The following is a 16,993-nucleotide window of genomic DNA, read 5'->3' on the forward strand; positions in this document are numbered from 1 at the left end:
GTGGTCTGGGGAAATTGATTTGGAAGCGAATTTTTTGTGTCCTCATGTGATTTCAATGGAAGCAAATTTTTGAAGTATACGGTCATTTCGTTGGAAGCAAATTTTTTCTGCTGTGGGGTGATTTTGTTGGAAGCGAATTTATTGTGCTCTTGGGTGATATGGTTGGAAGCGAATTTTTTGTCTCTGTGGTGATTTCGATGGAAGCGATTTTTTTATGTTCTAGGGTGATTTCGTTGGAAGGGAAATTTTTGTGTTCTGGGGTCACTTCATTGGAATGTGTTTTCTGTGCTCTGTAGTCATTTCGTTGGAAGGGAATTTTTTGTGCTCTGGGGTGATTTCGTTGGAAGCGAATTTTTTGTGTTCTCGGGTGATTTCGTTGAAAGGGAATTTTTTATGTTCTAGGCTGATTTCGTTCCAAGCTTATTTTTTGTGTTCTGGGGTGATTTGGTTGGAAGCGAATATTTTGTCTTCTGCGGTGATTTCGATGGAAGCGAATTTTTTATGTTCTAGGGTGATTTCGTTGGAAGCGAATTTTTTCTACTCTGGAATGATATCTTTTGAAGCAAATATTTGTGTTCTCAACGATATTTCGTTTTCCGTGCTCTCGAGTCATTTCGTTGGAAGCAAATTTTTTGTGCTCTGGGGTGATTTCGTTGGAATCGAATATTTGCGTTCTCAGGAAATTACGTTGCATGCGAATTTTTTGTGTTCTGGGGTGATTTCGATGGAAGCGAATTTTTTTGTTCTCGGGTGATTTCGTTGGAAGGGAATTTTTGTGCTATAGGGTGATTTCGTTGGAAGCGAATTTTTTGTGCTCTGGGATGATATCTTTGGAAGCGAATGTTTGTGTTCTCAGGAGATTTCGTTGGAAAAGAATTTTTGTCTTCTGGGGTAATATCATTGGAAGAGAATTTTTTGTGTTCTCCAGTTTTTTCGATGGAAGCAAATTTTTGAAGTAGGGGGTCATTTCGTTAGAAGTGTGTTTTCTGTGCTCTGGAGTCATTTCGTTGGAAGCGAATTTTTTGTGCTCTGGGGTGATTTCGTTGGAAGCAAATATTGGTGTTCTCAGGAGATTTCGTTGCAAGTGAATTTTTTGTGTTCTGGGGTAATATCGTTGGAAGAGAACTTTTGTGTTCTCCGGTTTTTTCAATGGGAGTAAATTTTTGAAGTAGGTGGTCATTTCGTTGGAAGCATGTTTTCTGTGCTCTGGAGTTTTTTCGTTGGAAGCGAATTTTTTGTGCTCTGGGTTGGTTTCGTTGGAAGCGAATTTTTTGTGTTCTGGGGTGATGTCGTTGAAAGGGAATTTTTTGTGTTTGGGGTGATTTCGTTGGAAGCAAATTTTTCATGCCCCAGGATGTTTTCTTTGGAAGCGAATATTTGTGTTCTCAGGAAATTTCGTTGGAAGCAAATTTTTTGTGTTCTGGGGTAATTTCGTTGGAAGAGAAATTTTTGTGTGCTCAGGATTTTTCGATGGAAGCAAATTTTTAAAGTAGGGAGTCATTTCGTTGGAAGCGTGTTTTCTGTGTTTTGGAGTCATTTCGTTGGAAGTAAATTTTTTGTGTTCTGGGGTGATTTCTTTGGTAGCGAATTTATTGTGTTCTGGGGTAATTTCGTTGGAAGCGAATTTTTTGTGTTATCTGGTGAGTTCGTTGAAAGGGAATTTTTTGTGTTCTAGGGTGATTTCTTTAGAATCAAATATTTTGTGTTCTGCTTTGATTTCAATGGAAGCAAATATTTTCTGTTCTGTGGTAATTTCGTTGGGCATAAACTTTTTGTGTTCTCTGGTGATTTCGTTGAAAGGGAATATTTTGTGTTCCAGGGTGATTTCTCTAAAAGGGAATTTTTGTGTGCTAGGGTGATTTCGTTGGAAGGGAATTTTTTGTGCTCTGGGATGATATCTTTGGAAGCGAATATTTGTGTTCTCAGGAGATTTCATTGTAAAAGAATTTTTTCTCTTCTGGGGTAATATCGTTGGAAGAGAATTTTTTGTGTTCTCCGGTTTCTTCAATGGAAGCAAATATTTGAAGTAAGGGGTCATTTCGTTCGAAACGAATTTTCTGTGCTCTGGAGTCATTTCATTGGAAGCGAATTTTTTGTGCTCTGGGGTGATTTCGTTGGAAGAGAATTTTTTGTTTTCTTGGGTGATTTCTCTAAAAGGGAATTTTTGTGTTCTAGGGTGATTTCGTTGGAAGCGAAATTTTTGTGCTCTGGGATGATATCTTTGGAAGCGAATATTTGTGTTTTCAGGAGATTTCGTTGGAAAAGAACTTTTTCTCTTCTGGGGTAATATCGTTGGAAGAGAATTTTTTGTGTTCTCCGGTTTCTTCAATGGAAGCAAATTTTTGAAGTAAGGGGTCATTTCGTTCGAAACGAGTTTTCTGTGCTCTGGAGTCATTTCTTTGGAAGCGAATTTTTTGTTTTCTGAGATGATTTCAAGGGAAACAAATTTTTGAAGTATGGTATCATTTCGTTCGAAGCGTGTTTTCTGTGCTCTGGAGTCATTTCGTTGGAAGCGAATATTTTGTGTTCTGGGGAGGTTTTGTTGGAAGCGAATATTTGTGTTCTCAGAAGATTTCGTAGCAAGCGAATTTTTTCTGTTCTCCGGTTTTTTCGATGGAAGTAAATTTTTGAAGTAGGAGGTCATTTCGTTGGAAGCGAATTTTTAGTGTTCTCAGATGATTTCAACGGAAACAAATTTTTGAAGTATGGTATCATTTCGTTCGAAGCGTGTTTTCTGTGCTCTGGAGTCATTCCGTTTAAAAGCGAATTTTTTGTATTCTGGGGTGATTACGTTGGAAGCGAATTTTTTGTTTTCTCCGGTTTTTTCGATGGAAGCAAATTTTTGAAGCAGGGGGTCATTTCATTGGAAGTGTGTTTTCTGTGCTATGGAGTCATTTCGTTGGAAGCGAATTTTTTGTGTTCTGGGGTGATTTCATGGAAGCAAACTTTTTGTGTTCTGGGGTAATTTCGTTGGAAGCGAATTTTTTGTGTTCTGGGGTCATTTCGTTGGAAGCAAATTTTTTGTGTTCTGGGGTAATTTCGTTGGAAGTGAATTTTATGTGTTCTCGGGTCATTTCAATGGAAGCAAATTTTTGAAGTATGGTATCATTTCGTTCGAAGCGTGTTTTCTGTGCTCTGGAGTCATTTCGTTGGAAGCGAATATTTGTGTTCTCAGACGATTTCGTTGCAAGCGACTTTTTTGTGTTCTCCGGTTTTTTCGATGGAAGCAAATTTTTGAAGTAGGGTTTCATTTCGTTGGAAGCCTGTTTTCTGTGCTCTGGAGTAATTTCGTTGGAAAGGAATTTTTTGTGCTTTGGGCTGATTTCTTTGGACGCGAATTTTTTGTGTTCTTGTGTGATTTCGTTGAAAGGGAATTTTTTGTCTTCTAGGGTGATTTTGTTGGAAGCGAATTTTTTGTGTTCTGTGGTGATTTCGATGGAAGCAATTTTTTTCTGTTCTGTGGTAATTTGGTTGGATGTGAATTTTTGGTTTTCTCCTGTTTTTTTGATGGAAGCAAATTTTTGAAGCAGGGGGTCATTTCGTTGGAGGTGTGCTTTGTGTGCTCTGGAGTCATTTCGTTGGAAGCGAATTTTTTGTGCTCTGGGGTGATTTCGTTGGAAGAGAATTTTTTGTTTTCTTGGGTGATTTCTCTAAAAGGGAATTTTTGTGTTCTAGGGTGATTTCGTTGGAAGCAAATTTTTGTGCTCTGGGATGATATCTTTGGAAGCGAATATTTGTGTTTTCAGGAGATTTCGTTGGAAAAGAACTTTTTCTCTTCTGGGGTAATATCGTTGGAAGAGAATTTTTTGTGTTCTCCGGTTTCTTCAATGGAAGCAAATTTTTGAAGTAAGGGGTCATTTCGTTCGAAACGAGTTTTCTGTGCTCTGGAGTCATTTCTTTGGAAGCGAATTTTTTGTTTTCTGAGATGATTTCAAGGGAAACAAATTTTTGAAGTATGGTATCATTTCGTTCGAAGCGTGTTTTCTGTGCTCTGGAGTCATTTCGTTGGAAGCGAATATTTTGTGTTCTGGGGAGGTTTTGTTGGAAGCGAATATTTGTGTTCTCAGAAGATTTCGTAGCAAGCGAATTTTTTCTGTTCTCCGGTTTTTTCGATGGAAGTAAATTTTTGAAGTAGGAGGTCATTTCGTTGGAAGCGAATTTTTAGTGTTCTCAGATGATTTCAACGGAAACAAATTTTTGAAGTATGGTATCATTTCGTTCGAAGCGTGTTTTCTGTGCTCTGGAGTCATTCCGTTTAAAAGCGAATTTTTTGTATTCTGGGGTGATTTCGTTGGAAGCGAATTTTTTGTTTTCTCCGGTTTTTTCGATGGAAGCAAATTTTTGAAGCAGGGGGTCATTTCATTGGAAGTGTGTTTTCTGTGCTATGGAGTCATTTCGTTGGAAGCGAATTTTTTGTGTTCTGGGGTGATTTCATGGAAGCAAACTTTTTGTGTTCTGGGGTAATTTCGTTGGAAGCGAATTTTTTGTGTTCTGGGGTCATTTCGTTGGAAGCAAATTTTTTGTGTTCTGGGGTAATTTCGTTGGAAGTGAATTTTATGTGTTCTCGGGTCATTTCAATGGAAGCAAATTTTTGAAGTATGGTATCATTTCGTTCGAAGCGTGTTTTCTGTGCTCTGGAGTCATTTCGTTGGAAGCGAATATTTGTGTTCTCAGACGATTTCGTTGCAAGCGACTTTTTTGTGTTCTCCGGTTTTTTCGATGGAAGCAAATTTTTGAAGTAGGGTTTCATTTCGTTGGAAGCCTGTTTTCTGTGCTCTGGAGTAATTTCGTTGGAAAGGAATTTTTTGTGCTTTGGGCTGATTTCTTTGGACGCGAATTTTTTGTGTTCTTGTGTGATTTCGTTGAAAGGGAATTTTTTGTCTTCTAGGGTGATTTTGTTGGAAGCGAATTTTTTGTGTTCTGTGGTGATTTCGATGGAAGCAATTTTTTTCTGTTCTGTGGTAATTTGGTTGGATGTGAATTTTTGGTTTTCTCCTGTTTTTTTGATGGAAGCAAATTTTTGAAGCAGGGGGTCATTTCGTTGGAGGTGTGCTTTGTGTGCTCTGGAGTCATTTCGTTGGAAGCGAATTTTTTGTGCTCTGGGGTGATTTCGTTGGAAGAGAATTTTTTGTTTTCTTGGGTGATTTCTTTAAAAGGGAATTTTTGTGTTCTAGGGTGATTTCGTTGGAAGCGAAATTTTTGTGCTCTGGGATGATATCTTTGGAAGCGAATATTTGTGTTTTCAGGAGATTTCGTTGGAAAAGAACTTTTTCTCTTCTGGGGTAATATCGTTGGAAGAGAATTTTTTGTGTTCTCCGGTTTCTTCAATGGAAGCAAATTTTTGAAGTAAGGGGTCATTTCGTTCGAAACGAGTTTTCTGTGCTCTGGAGTCATTTCTTTGGAAGCGAATTTTTTGTTTTCTGAGATGATTTCAAGGGAAACAAATTTTTGAAGTATGGTATCATTTCGTTCGAAGCGTGTTTTCTGTGCTCTGGAGTCATTTCGTTGGAAGCGAATATTTTGTGTTCTGGGGAGATTTCGTTGAAAGGGAATTTTTGTGTACTAGGGTGATTTCGTTGGAAGCTAATTTTTTGTGCTCTGGGATGATATTTTGGGAAGCGAATATGTGTTCTCAGAAGATATCGCTGCAAGCGAATTTTTTGCTTTCAGGGGTCATTGGGTTGGAAGCGAATTTTTTGTGTTCTGGGGTAATTTCTTTGGAAGCGAATTTTTTGTATTCTCCGGTTTTTTCGATGGAAGCAAATTTTTGAAGTAGGGGGTCATTTCGTTGGAATCGTGTTTTCTGTGCTCTGGTATCATTTCTTTGGAAGGGAATTTTTTTGCGCTATGGGCTGATTTCTTTGGAACTGATTTTTTGGGCTCTGGGATGATTTCTTTGGAAGCGAATATTTGTGTTCTCAGGAGATTTCGTTGGAAGCGAATTTTTTGTGTTCTGTGGTGATTTCTATGGAAGCGAATTTTTTATGTTTTAGGGTGATTTCGTTGGAGGCGAATTTTTTGTGTTCAGGGGTCATTTCATTGGAAGCGTGCTTTCTGTGCTCTGGAGTCATATCTTTGGAAGCGAATTTTTGTGCTCTGGGGTGATTTCGTTGGAAGGAAATTTTTTGTGTTCTCGGGGGATTTTGTTGAAAGGGAATTTTTGTGTTCTAGGGTGATTTTTTTGGAAGCGATTCTTTTCTGCTCTGTGATGATATCTTTGGAAACGAATATTCGTGTTCTCAGGAGATGTTGTTGGAAAAGAATTTTTTGTCTTCTTGTGTAATATTGTTGGAAGATTTTTTTGTGTTCTCCGGTTTTTTCGATGGAAGCAAATTTTTGAAGTAGGGGTTCATTTCGTTGGAAGCCTGTTTTCTGTGCTCTAGAGTCATTTTGTTGGAAGCGAATTTTTTTGTGCTCTGGGGTGATTTCGTTGGAAGCGAATATATGTGTTCTCAGGAGATTTCGTTGCAAGCGAATTTTTTGTGTTCTAGGGTGATTTCGTCGGAAGCGAATTTTTTGTGTTTTGGGATGATAATTTTGGAAGCAAATATTTGTGCTCTCAGGAGATTTCGTTGGAAAAGAATTTTTTGTCTTCTGGGGTAATATCATTAGTAAAGAATTTTTTTGTGTTTTCCGGTATTTCGATGGAAGCAAATTTTTGAAGTAGGGGGTCATTGCGTTGGAAGCATGTTTTCTGTGCTCTGGAGTCATTTCGTTGGAAGCGAATTTTTTGTGTTCTGGGGTAATTTCGTTGGAAGCGAATTTATTGTGTTCTCGGGTGATTTCGTTGCAAGCAAATTTTTTGTGTTCTGGGGTAACTTCGTTGGAAGCGAATTTTTTGTGTTCTGGGGTGATTTCGATTGTAGGAAATTTTTGAAGTATGGGATCATTTCGTTGGAAGTGTGTTTTCTGTGCTCTGCAGTCATTTCATTTGAAGCGAATTTTTTGTGTTCTGGGGTGAGTTCGATGGAAGCAAATATTTGTGTTCTCAGAAGATTTCGTTGCTAGCGACTTATTTGTGGTCTGGGGAAATTGATTTGGAAGCGAATTTTTTGTGTCCTCATGTGATTTCAATGGAAGCAAATTTTTGAAGTATACGGTCATTTCGTTGGAAGCAAATTTTTTCTGCTGTGGGGTGATTTTGTTGGAAGCGAATTTATTGTGCTCTTGGGTGATATGGTTGGAAGCGAATTTTTTGTCTCTGTGGTGATTTCGATGGAAGCGATTTTTTTATGTTCTAGGGTGATTTCGTTGGAAGGGAATTTTTTGTGTTCTAGGCTGATTTCGTTCCAAGCTTATTTTTTGTGTTCTGGGGTGATTTGGTTGGAAGCGAATATTTTGTCTTCTGTGGTCATTTCGATGGAAGCGAATTTTTTATGTTCTAGGGTGATTTCGTTGGAAGCGAATTTTTTCTACTCTGGAATGATATCTTTTGAAGCAAATATTTGTGTTCTCAACGATATTTCGTTTTCCGTGCTCTCGAGTCATTTCGTTGGAAGCAAATTTTTTGTGCTCTGGGGTGATTTCGTTGGAATCGAATATTTGCGTTCTCAGGAGATTACGTTGCATGCGAATTTTTTGTGTTCTGGGGTGATTTCGTTGGAAGCGAATTTTTTTGTTCTCGGGTGATTTCGTTGGAAGGGAATTTTTGTGCTATAGGGTGATTTCGTTGGAAGCGAATTTTTTGTGCTCTGGGATGATATCTTTGGAAGCGAATGTTTGTGTTCTCAGGAGATTTCGTTGGAAAAGAATTTTTGTCTTCTGGGGTAATATCATTGGAAGAGAATTTTTTGTGTTCTCCAGTTTTTTCGATGGAAGCAAATTTTTGAAGTAGGGGGTCATTTCGTTAGAAGTGTGTTTTCTGTGCTCTGGAGTCATTTCGTTGGAAGCGAATTTTTTGTGCTCTGGGGTGATTTCGTTGGAAGCGAATATTGGTGTTCTCAGGAGATTTCGTTGCAAGTGAATTTTTTGTGTTCTGGGGTAATATCGTTGGAAGAGAACTTTTGTGTTCTCCGGTTTTTTCAATGGGAGTAAATTTTTGAAGTAGGTGGTCATTTCGTTGGAAGCATGTTTTCTGTGCTCTGGAGTTTTTTCGTTGGAAGCGAATTTTTTGTGCTCTGGGTTGGTTTCGTTGGAAGCGAATTTTTTGTGTTCTGGGGTGATGTCGTTGAAAGGGAATTTTTTGTGTTTGGGGTGATTTCGTTGGAAGCAAATTTTTCATGCCCCAGGATGTTTTCTTTGGAAGCGAATATTTGTGTTCTCAGGAAATTTCGTTGGAAGCAAATTTTTTGTGTTCTGGGGTAATTTCGTTGGAAGAGAAATTTTTGTGTGCTCAGGATTTTTCGATGGAAGCAAATTTTTAAAGTAGGGAGTCATTTCGTTGGAAGCGTGTTTTCTGTGTTTTGGAGTCATTTCGTTGGAAGTAAATTTTTTGTGTTCTGGGGTGATTTCTTTGGTAGCGAATTTATTGTGTTCTGGGGTAATTTCGTTGGAAGCGAATTTTTTGTGTTATCTGGTGAGTTCGTTGAAAGGGAATTTTTTGTGTTCTAGGGTGATTTCTTTGGAATCAAATATTTTGTGTTCTGCTTTGATTTCAATGGAAGCAAATATTTTCTGTTCTGTGGTAATTTCGTTGGGAATAAACTTTTTGTGTTCTCTGGTGATTTCGTTGAAAGGGAATATTTTGTGTTCCAGGGTGATTTCTCTAAAAGGGAATTTTTGTGTGCTAGGGTGATTTCGTTGGAAGGGAATTTTTTGTGCTCTGGGATGATATCTTTGGAAGCGAATATTTGTGTTCTCAGGAGATTTCATTGTAAAAGAATTTTTTCTCTTCTGGGGTAATATCGTTGGAAGAGAATTTTTTGTGTTCTCCGGTTTCTTCAATGGAAGCAAATATTTGAAGTAAGGGGTCATTTCGTTCGAAACGAATTTTCTGTGCTCTGGAGTCATTTCATTGGAAGCGAATTTTTTGTGCTCTGGGGTGATTTCGTTGGAAGAGAATTTTTTGTTTTCTTGGGTGATTTCTCTAAAAGGGAATTTTTGTGTTCTAGGGTGATTTCGTTGGAAGCGAAATTTTTGTGCTCTGGGATGATATCTTTGGAAGCGAATATTTGTGTTTTCAGGAGATTTCGTTGGAAAAGAACTTTTTCTCTTCTGGGGTAATATCGTTGGAAGAGAATTTTTTGTGTTCTCCGGTTTCTTCAATGGAAGCAAATTTTTGAAGTAAGGGGTCATTTCGTTCGAAACGAGTTTTCTGTGCTCTGGAGTCATTTCTTTGGAAGCGAATTTTTTGTTTTCTGAGATGATTTCAAGGGAAACAAATTTTTGAAGTATGGTATCATTTCGTTCGAAGCGTGTTTTCTGTGCTCTGGAGTCATTTCGTTGGAAGCGAATATTTTGTGTTCTGGGGAGGTTTTGTTGGAAGCGAATATTTGTGTTCTCAGAAGATTTCGTAGCAAGCGAATTTTTTCTGTTCTCCGGTTTTTTCGATGGAAGTAAATTTTTGAAGTAGGAGGTCATTTCGTTGGAAGCGAATTTTTAGTGTTCTCAGATGATTTCAACGGAAACAAATTTTTGAAGTATGGTATCATTTCGTTCGAAGCGTGTTTTCTGTGCTCTGGAGTCATTCCGTTTAAAAGCGAATTTTTTGTATTCTGGGGTGATTTCGTTGGAAGCGAATTTTTTGTTTTCTCCGGTTTTTTCGATGGAAGCAAATTTTTGAAGCAGGGGGTCATTTCATTGGAAGTGTGTTTTCTGTGCTATGGAGTCATTTCGTTGGAAGCGAATTTTTTGTGTTCTGGGGTGATTTCATGGAAGCAAACTTTTTGTGTTCTGGGGTAATTTTGTTGGAAGCGAATTTTTTGTGTTCTGGGGTCATTTCGTTGGAAGCAAATTTTTTGTGTTCTGGGGTAATTTCGTTGGAAGTGAATTTTATGTGTTCTCGGGTCATTTCAATGGAAGCAAATTTTTGAAGTATGGTATCATTTCGTTCGAAGCGTGTTTTCTGTGCTCTGGAGTCATTTCGTTGGAAGCGAATATTTGTGTTCTCAGACGATTTCGTTGCAAGCGACTTTTTTGTGTTCTCCGGTTTTTTCGATGGAAGCAAATTTTTGAAGTAGGGTTTCATTTCGTTGGAAGCCTGTTTTCTGTGCTCTGGAGTAATTTCGTTGGAAAGGAATTTTTTGTGCTTTGGGCTGATTTCTTTGGACGCGAATTTTTTGTGTTCTTGTGTGATTTCGTTGAAAGGGAATTTTTTGTCTTCTAGGGTGATTTTGTTGGAAGCGAATTTTTTGTGTTCTGTGGTGATTTCGATGGAAGCAATTTTTTTCTGTTCTGTGGTAATTTGGTTGGATGTGAATTTTTGGTTTTCTCCTGTTTTTTTGATGGAAGCAAATTTTTGAAGCAGGGGGTCATTTCGTTGGAGGTGTTCTTTGTGTGCTCTGGAGTCATTTCGTTGGAAGCGAATTTTTTGTGCTCTGGGGTGATTTCGTTGGAAGAGAATTTTTTGTTTTCTTGGGTGATTTCTTTAAAAGGGAATTTTTGTGTTCTAGGGTGATTTCGTTGGAAGCGAAATTTTTGTGCTCTGGGATGATATCTTTGGAAGCGAATATTTGTGTTTTCAGGAGATTTCGTTGGAAAAGAACTTTTTCTCTTCTGGGGTAATATCGTTGGAAGAGAATTTTTTGTGTTCTCCGGTTTCTTCAATGGAAGCAAATTTTTGAAGTAAGGGGTCATTTCGTTCGAAACGAGTTTTCTGTGCTCTGGAGTCATTTCTTTGGAAGCGAATTTTTTGTTTTCTGAGATGATTTCAACGGAAACAAATTTTTGAAGTATGGTATCATTTCGTTCGAAGCGTGTTTTCTGTGCTCTGGAGTCATTTCGTTGGAAGCGAATATTTTTTGTTCTGGGGAGATTTAGTTGGAAGCGAATATTTGTGTTCTCAGAAGATTTCGTAGCAAGCGAATTTTTTCTGTTCTCCGGTTTTTTCAATGGAAGTAAATTTTTGAAGTAGGAGGTCATTTCGTTGGAAGCGAATTTTTTGTGTTCTCAGATGATATCAACGGAAACAAATTTTTGAAGTATGGTATCATTTCGTTCGAAGCGTGTTTTCTGTGCTCTGGAGTCATTCCGTTTAAAAGCGAATTTTTTGTATTCTGTGGTGATTTCGTTGGAAGCGAATTTTTTGTGTTCTGGGGTGATTTCATGGAAGCAAATTTTTTGTGTTCTGGGGTAATTTCGTTGGAAGGGAATTTTTTGTGTTCTTGGGTGATATCGTTGAAAGGGAATTTTTTGTGTTCTGGGATAAATTCATTGGAAGCAAATTTTTTGTGTTCTGGGGTGATTTCGATGGAAGCGAATTTTTTATGTTCTACGGTGATTTCGTTGGAAGCGAATTTTTTGTGTTCTCGGGTGATTTAGTTGGAAGCGAATATTGGTGTTCTAAGGAGATTTCGTTGCAGGCAAATTTTTCGTGCTCTTGGGTGATTTTGTTGGAAGCGAATATTTGTGTTCACAGGAGATTTCATTGCAAGCGAATTTTTTGTGTTCTAGGGTAATTTCTTTGGAAGCGAATTTTTCGTACTCTGGGATCATATCTTTGGAAGGGAATATTTGTGTTCTCAGGAGATTTCGTTGGAAAAGAATTTTTTGTCTTCTGGGGTAATATCGTTTGAATAGAATTTTTTATGTTCTCCGGTTTTTTTGATGGAAGCAAATTTTTGATGTAGGGGGTCATTTTGTTGGAAGCGTGTTTTCTGTGCTCTGGAGTCACTTGTTTGGAAGAGAATTTTTTGTGTTCTGGGTTGATTACTTTGGAAGTGAATTTTTTCGTGCTCTGGAGTGATTTCGTTGGAAGCGAATTTTTTGTGTTCTTGGGTGATTTCGTTGAAAACTGATTTTCTGTGTTCTAGCATGATTTCCTTGGAAGCGAATTTTTTGTGTTCCTGGGTGATTTCGATGGAAGCAAATTTTTTCTGTTCTATGGTAATTTTGTTGGATGTGAATCGTTTGTGTTCTCAGGTGATTTCGTCGAAAGGGAATTTTTTGTGTTAGAGGGTGATTTTGTTGGAAGCGAATAATTTTGTACTCTGGAATGATTTGTTTGGAAGCGAATATTTGTGTTTTCAGGAGATTTCGTTGGAAGAAAATTTTTTTGTGTTCTGGGGTAATTTTGTTGGAAGCGAATTATTTGTGTTCCTGGGTGATTTCGATGGAAGCACATTTTTGAAATATCGGGTCATTTCGTGGAAAGCTTGTTTTCTGTGCTCTGGAGTAATTTCGTTGGAAGCAAATTTTTTGTGTTCTGGGGAGATTTCGTTGGAAGCGAATATTTTTGTTCTCAGAAAATTTCGTTGCAAGCGAATTTTTTGTGTTCTGGGGTAATTTCGTTGGAAGCGAATTTTTTATGTTCTCTGGTTTTTCGATGGAAGAAAATTTTTGAAGTAGGGGGTCATTTCGTTGGAATCGTGTTTTCTGTGCTCTGGAGTCATTTCGTTGGAAGGGAATTTTTTGTGCTCTGGGGTGATTTCGATGGAAGCAAATTTTTTCTGTTCTGTGGTAATTTTGTTGGACGTGAATTTTTTGTGTTCTCGGGTGATTTCGTTGAAAGGGAATTTTTTGTGTTCTATGGTGATTTCGTTGGAAGCGAATTTTTTGTGCTCTGGGATGATTTCTTTGGAAGCGAATTTTTTGTGTTCTCGGGTGATTTCGATGGAAGCAAATTTTTGAAGTATGGGGTCATATCGTTAGAAGCATGTTTTCTGTGCTCTGGAGTCATTTCTTTGGAAGCGAATTTTTCGTGCTCTGGGGTGCTTTCGTTGGAAGCGAATTTTTTGTGCTCTGGGATGATTTCTTTGGAAGTGAATATTTGTGTTCTCAGGAGATTTCGTTGGAAAAGAATTTTTTGTCTTCTTGGGTAATCTCGTTGGAAGAGAATTTTTTGTGTTCTCTGGTTTATTCGATGGAAGCAAATTTTTGAATTAGGGGGTCATTTCGTTGCAAGCATGTTTTCTGTGCTCTGGAGTCATTTCTTTGGATGCGAATTTTTTGTGCTTTGATGTGATTTCGCTGGAAGCGAATATTTGTGTTCTCAGGAGATTTCATTGCAAGCGAATTTTTTGTGTTCTGGGGTAATTTCGTTGGAAGCGAATTTTTTGTGTTCTCGGGTGATTTCGATGGAAACACATATTTGAAATAGGGGGTCATTTCGTTGGAATCGTGTTTTCTGTGCTCTGGAGTCCTTTCGTTGGAAGGGAATTTTTTGTGTTCTCGGGTGATTTCAATGGAAGCAAATTTTTGAAGTATGGGATCATTTCGTTGGAAGCTCGTTTTCTTTGCTCTGGAGTCATTTCATTTGAAGCCTATTTTTTGTGTTCTGGGTTAAATTCGTTGGAAGCAAATTTTTTGTGTTTTCCGGTTTTTTCAATGGAAGCAAATTATTGAAACAGGGGGTCATTTCATTGGAAGCGTGTTTTCTGTGCTCTGGAGTCATTTCATTGGAAGCGAATTTTTTGTGTTCTGGGGTGATTTCGTTGGAAGCGATTATATGTGTTCTCAGACGATTTCGTTGCAGGCGAATTTTTTGTGTTCTGGGGTAATTTCTTTGGAAGAGAATTTTTTGTGTTCTCAGGTGATATCGTTGAAAGCGAATTTTTTTATTCTAGGGTGATTTCTTTGGAAGCGAATTTTTTGTGCTCTGGGGTGAGTTCGTTGGAAGCGAATATTTGTGTTCTCAGGAGGTTTCATTGGAAAAGAAATTTTTGTCTTCGGGGGTAATTTCGTTGGAAGCGAATTTTTTGTGTTCTCGGGTGATTTCGATGGAAGCAAATATATGAAATGGGGGACATTTCGTTGGAATCGTGTTTTCTGTGCTCTGGAGTCCTTTCGTTGGAAGGGAATATTTTGTGCTCTGGAGTGATTTTGTAGGAAGCAATTTTTTGTGTTCTCGGGTGATTTCATTGAAAGGGGATTTTTGCGTTCTAGGGTGATTTCATTGGAAGCGAAATTTTTGTGCTCTGGGACGATTTCGTTGGAAGCGAATATTTGTGTTCTCAGGAGATTTCATTGCAAGCGAATTTTTTGTGTTCTGGGTTGATTTCATTGGAAGCGAATTTTTTGTGTTCTCGGGTGATTTCTTTGAAAGGAAATTTTGTGTTTTCGGGTGATTTATTTGAAAAAGCTAATTTTTTGTGTTGTAGCGTGAGTTCGTTGCAAGCAAATTTTTTTTTATTCTGGGGTGATTTCGATGGAAGCAAATTTTTTTCTGTTCTGTGATAATTTCGTTGGACGTGAATTTTTTGTGTTATCGGGTGCTTTCGTTGGAAGCGAATATATGTGTCCTCAGAAGATTTCGTTGAAAGCGAATTTTTTGTGCTCTGGGGTGATTTCTTTGGAAGCGAATATTTGTGTTCTCAGGAGATTTCGTTGCAAGCGAATTTTTTGTGTTCTGGGGTAATTTCGTTGGAAGCGTATTTTTGTGTTCTCCGGTTTTTTCGATGGAAGCGAATTTTTTAAGTAGGGGGTCATTTCGTTTGAAGCGTGTTTTCTGTGCTCTGGAGTCATTTCGTTGGAAGCGAATTTTTTGTGTTCTCTGGTGATTTCGATGGAAGCAAATTTTTGAAGTATGAGATCATTTTGTTGAAAGCATGTTTTCTGTGCTCTGGAGTAATTTCGTTGGAAGCGAATTTTTTGTGTTCTGGTGTGATTTCGTCGGAAGCAAATTTTTGTGTTCTCAGAAAATTTCGTTGCAAGCGAATTTTTTGTGTTCTGGGGTAATTTCGTTGGAAGCGAATATTTGTGTTCTCAGAAATTTTCGTTGCAAGCGAATTTTTTTGTTCTGGGGTGATTTCGTTGGAAGCGAATATATGTGTTCTCAGAAAATTTCGTTGCAAGCGAATTTTTTGTGTTCTGGGGTAATTTATTTGAAAGCGAATTTTTTATGTTCTCCGGTTTTTCGATGGAAGCAAATTTTTTAAGTAGGGGGTCATTTCGTTGGATTCGTGTTTTATGTGCTCTGGAGTCATTTCTTTTGAAGAGAATTTTTTGTGCTCAGGGGTGATTTCATTGAACGCTAATTTTTTGGGTTCTAGCGTAATTTCTTTGGAAGAGAATTTTTTGTGTTCTCGGGTGATTTCGATGGATGCAAATTTTTTCTGTTCTGTGGTAATTTCGTTGGACGTGACTTTTTTGTGTTCTCAGGTGATTTTGTTGAAAGGAAATTTTTTGTGTTCTAGGGTGAATTCTTTGGAAGCGAATTTTCTGTGCTCTGGAGTCATTTCGTTGGAAGCTATTTTTTTGTGTTCTCGGGTGATTTCGTTGAAAGGGAATGTTTTGTGTTCTAGGGTGATTTCGTTGGCAGCTAATTTTTTGTGTTCAGGGGTGATTTCGATGGAAGCAAATTTTTGAAGTATGGGGTCATATCATTGGAAGCGTATTTTCTGTGCTCTGGAGTCATTTCTTTGGAAGCGAATTTTTCGTGCTCTTGGGTGATTTCGTTCGAAGGGAATTTTTTGTGCTCTGGGATGATATCTTTGGAAGCGAATATTTGTGTTCTCACGAGATTTCGTTTGAAAAGAAGTTTTTGTCTTCTGGGGTAATATCATTGGAAGAGAATTTTTTGTCTTCTGTGGTGATTTCGATGGAAGCTATTTTTTTTTTGTTCTATGGTGTTTTCATTGGAAGCGAATTTTTTGTGTTCTTGGGTGATTTCATTGAAAGGGAATTTTTGTGTTCTAGGGTAATTTCGTTGGAAGCGAATTTTTTGTGCTCTGGGACGATTTCGTTGGAAGCGAATTTTTGTGTTCTCAGGAGATTTCATTGCAAGCGAATTTTTTGTGTTCTGGGGTGATTTCATTGGAAGCGAATTTTTTGTGTTCTCACGTGATTTCTTTGAAAGGAAATTTTGTGTTTTTGGGTGATTTCGTTGAAAAAGCTAATTTTTTGTGTTCTAGCGTGATTTCGTTGGAAGCCAATTTTTTTTATTCTGGGGTGATTTCGATGGAAGCAAATTTTTTTCTGTTCTGTGATAATTTCGTTGGACGTGAATTTTTTGTGTTATCGGGTGCTTTCGTTGGAAGCGAATTTTTTTGTACTCTGAGATGATTTCTTTGGAAGCGAATATTTGTGTTCTCAGGAGATTTCATTGGAAAAGAATTTTTTGTCTTCTGGGGTAATCTCGTTGGAAGAGAATTTTTTGTGTTCTCCGGTTTATTCGCTGGAAGCAAATTTTTGAAGTAGGGGGTCATTTCGTTGCAAGCGTGTTTTCTGTGCTCTGGAGTCACTTCGTTGGATGCGAATTTTTTGTGCTTTGGTGTGATTTCGCTGGAAGCGAATATTTGTGTTCTCAGGAGATTTCGTTGCAAGCGAATTTTTTGTGTTCTGAGGTGATTTCGTTGGAAGTGAATTTTTTGTGTTCTCAGGTGATTTCGATGAAAACAAATTTTTGAAGTAGGGGGTCATTTCGTTGGAAGCGTGTTTTCTGTGCTCTGGAGTCATTTCCTTTCAAGGGAATTTTTTGTGCTCTCGGGTGATTTCATTGCAAGTGAATTTTTTGTGTTCTCGGGTGATTTCGTTGAAAAAGCTAATTTTTTGTGTTCTAGCATGATTTGGTTGGAAGCAAATTTTTTGTATTATGGGGTGATTTCGATGAAAGCAAATTTTTCTGTTCTGTGATAATTTCGTTGGACGTGAATTTTTTGTGTTATCGGGTGCTTTCGTTGGAAGCGAATTTTTTTGTACTCTGGGATGATTTCTTTGGAAGCGAATATTTGTGTTCTCAGGAGATTTCATTGGAAAAGAATTTTTTGTCTTCTGGGGTAATATCGTTGGAAGAGAATTTTTTGTGTTCTCCGGTTTTTTTGATTAAAGGAAATTTTTGAAGTAGGGGGTCATTTCGTTGCAAGCGTGTTTTCTGTGCTCTGGAGTCATTTCGTTGCAAGAGAAATTTTTGTGTTCTGGGGTGATTTCAAAGGAAGCCAATATTTGTGTTCTCGGGTGA

This window comes from Meriones unguiculatus, chromosome 5 (assembly GCF_030254825.1).
Source record: "Meriones unguiculatus strain TT.TT164.6M chromosome 5, Bangor_MerUng_6.1, whole genome shotgun sequence".
In the NCBI taxonomy this organism is placed as follows: Eukaryota; Metazoa; Chordata; class Mammalia; order Rodentia; family Muridae; genus Meriones; species Meriones unguiculatus.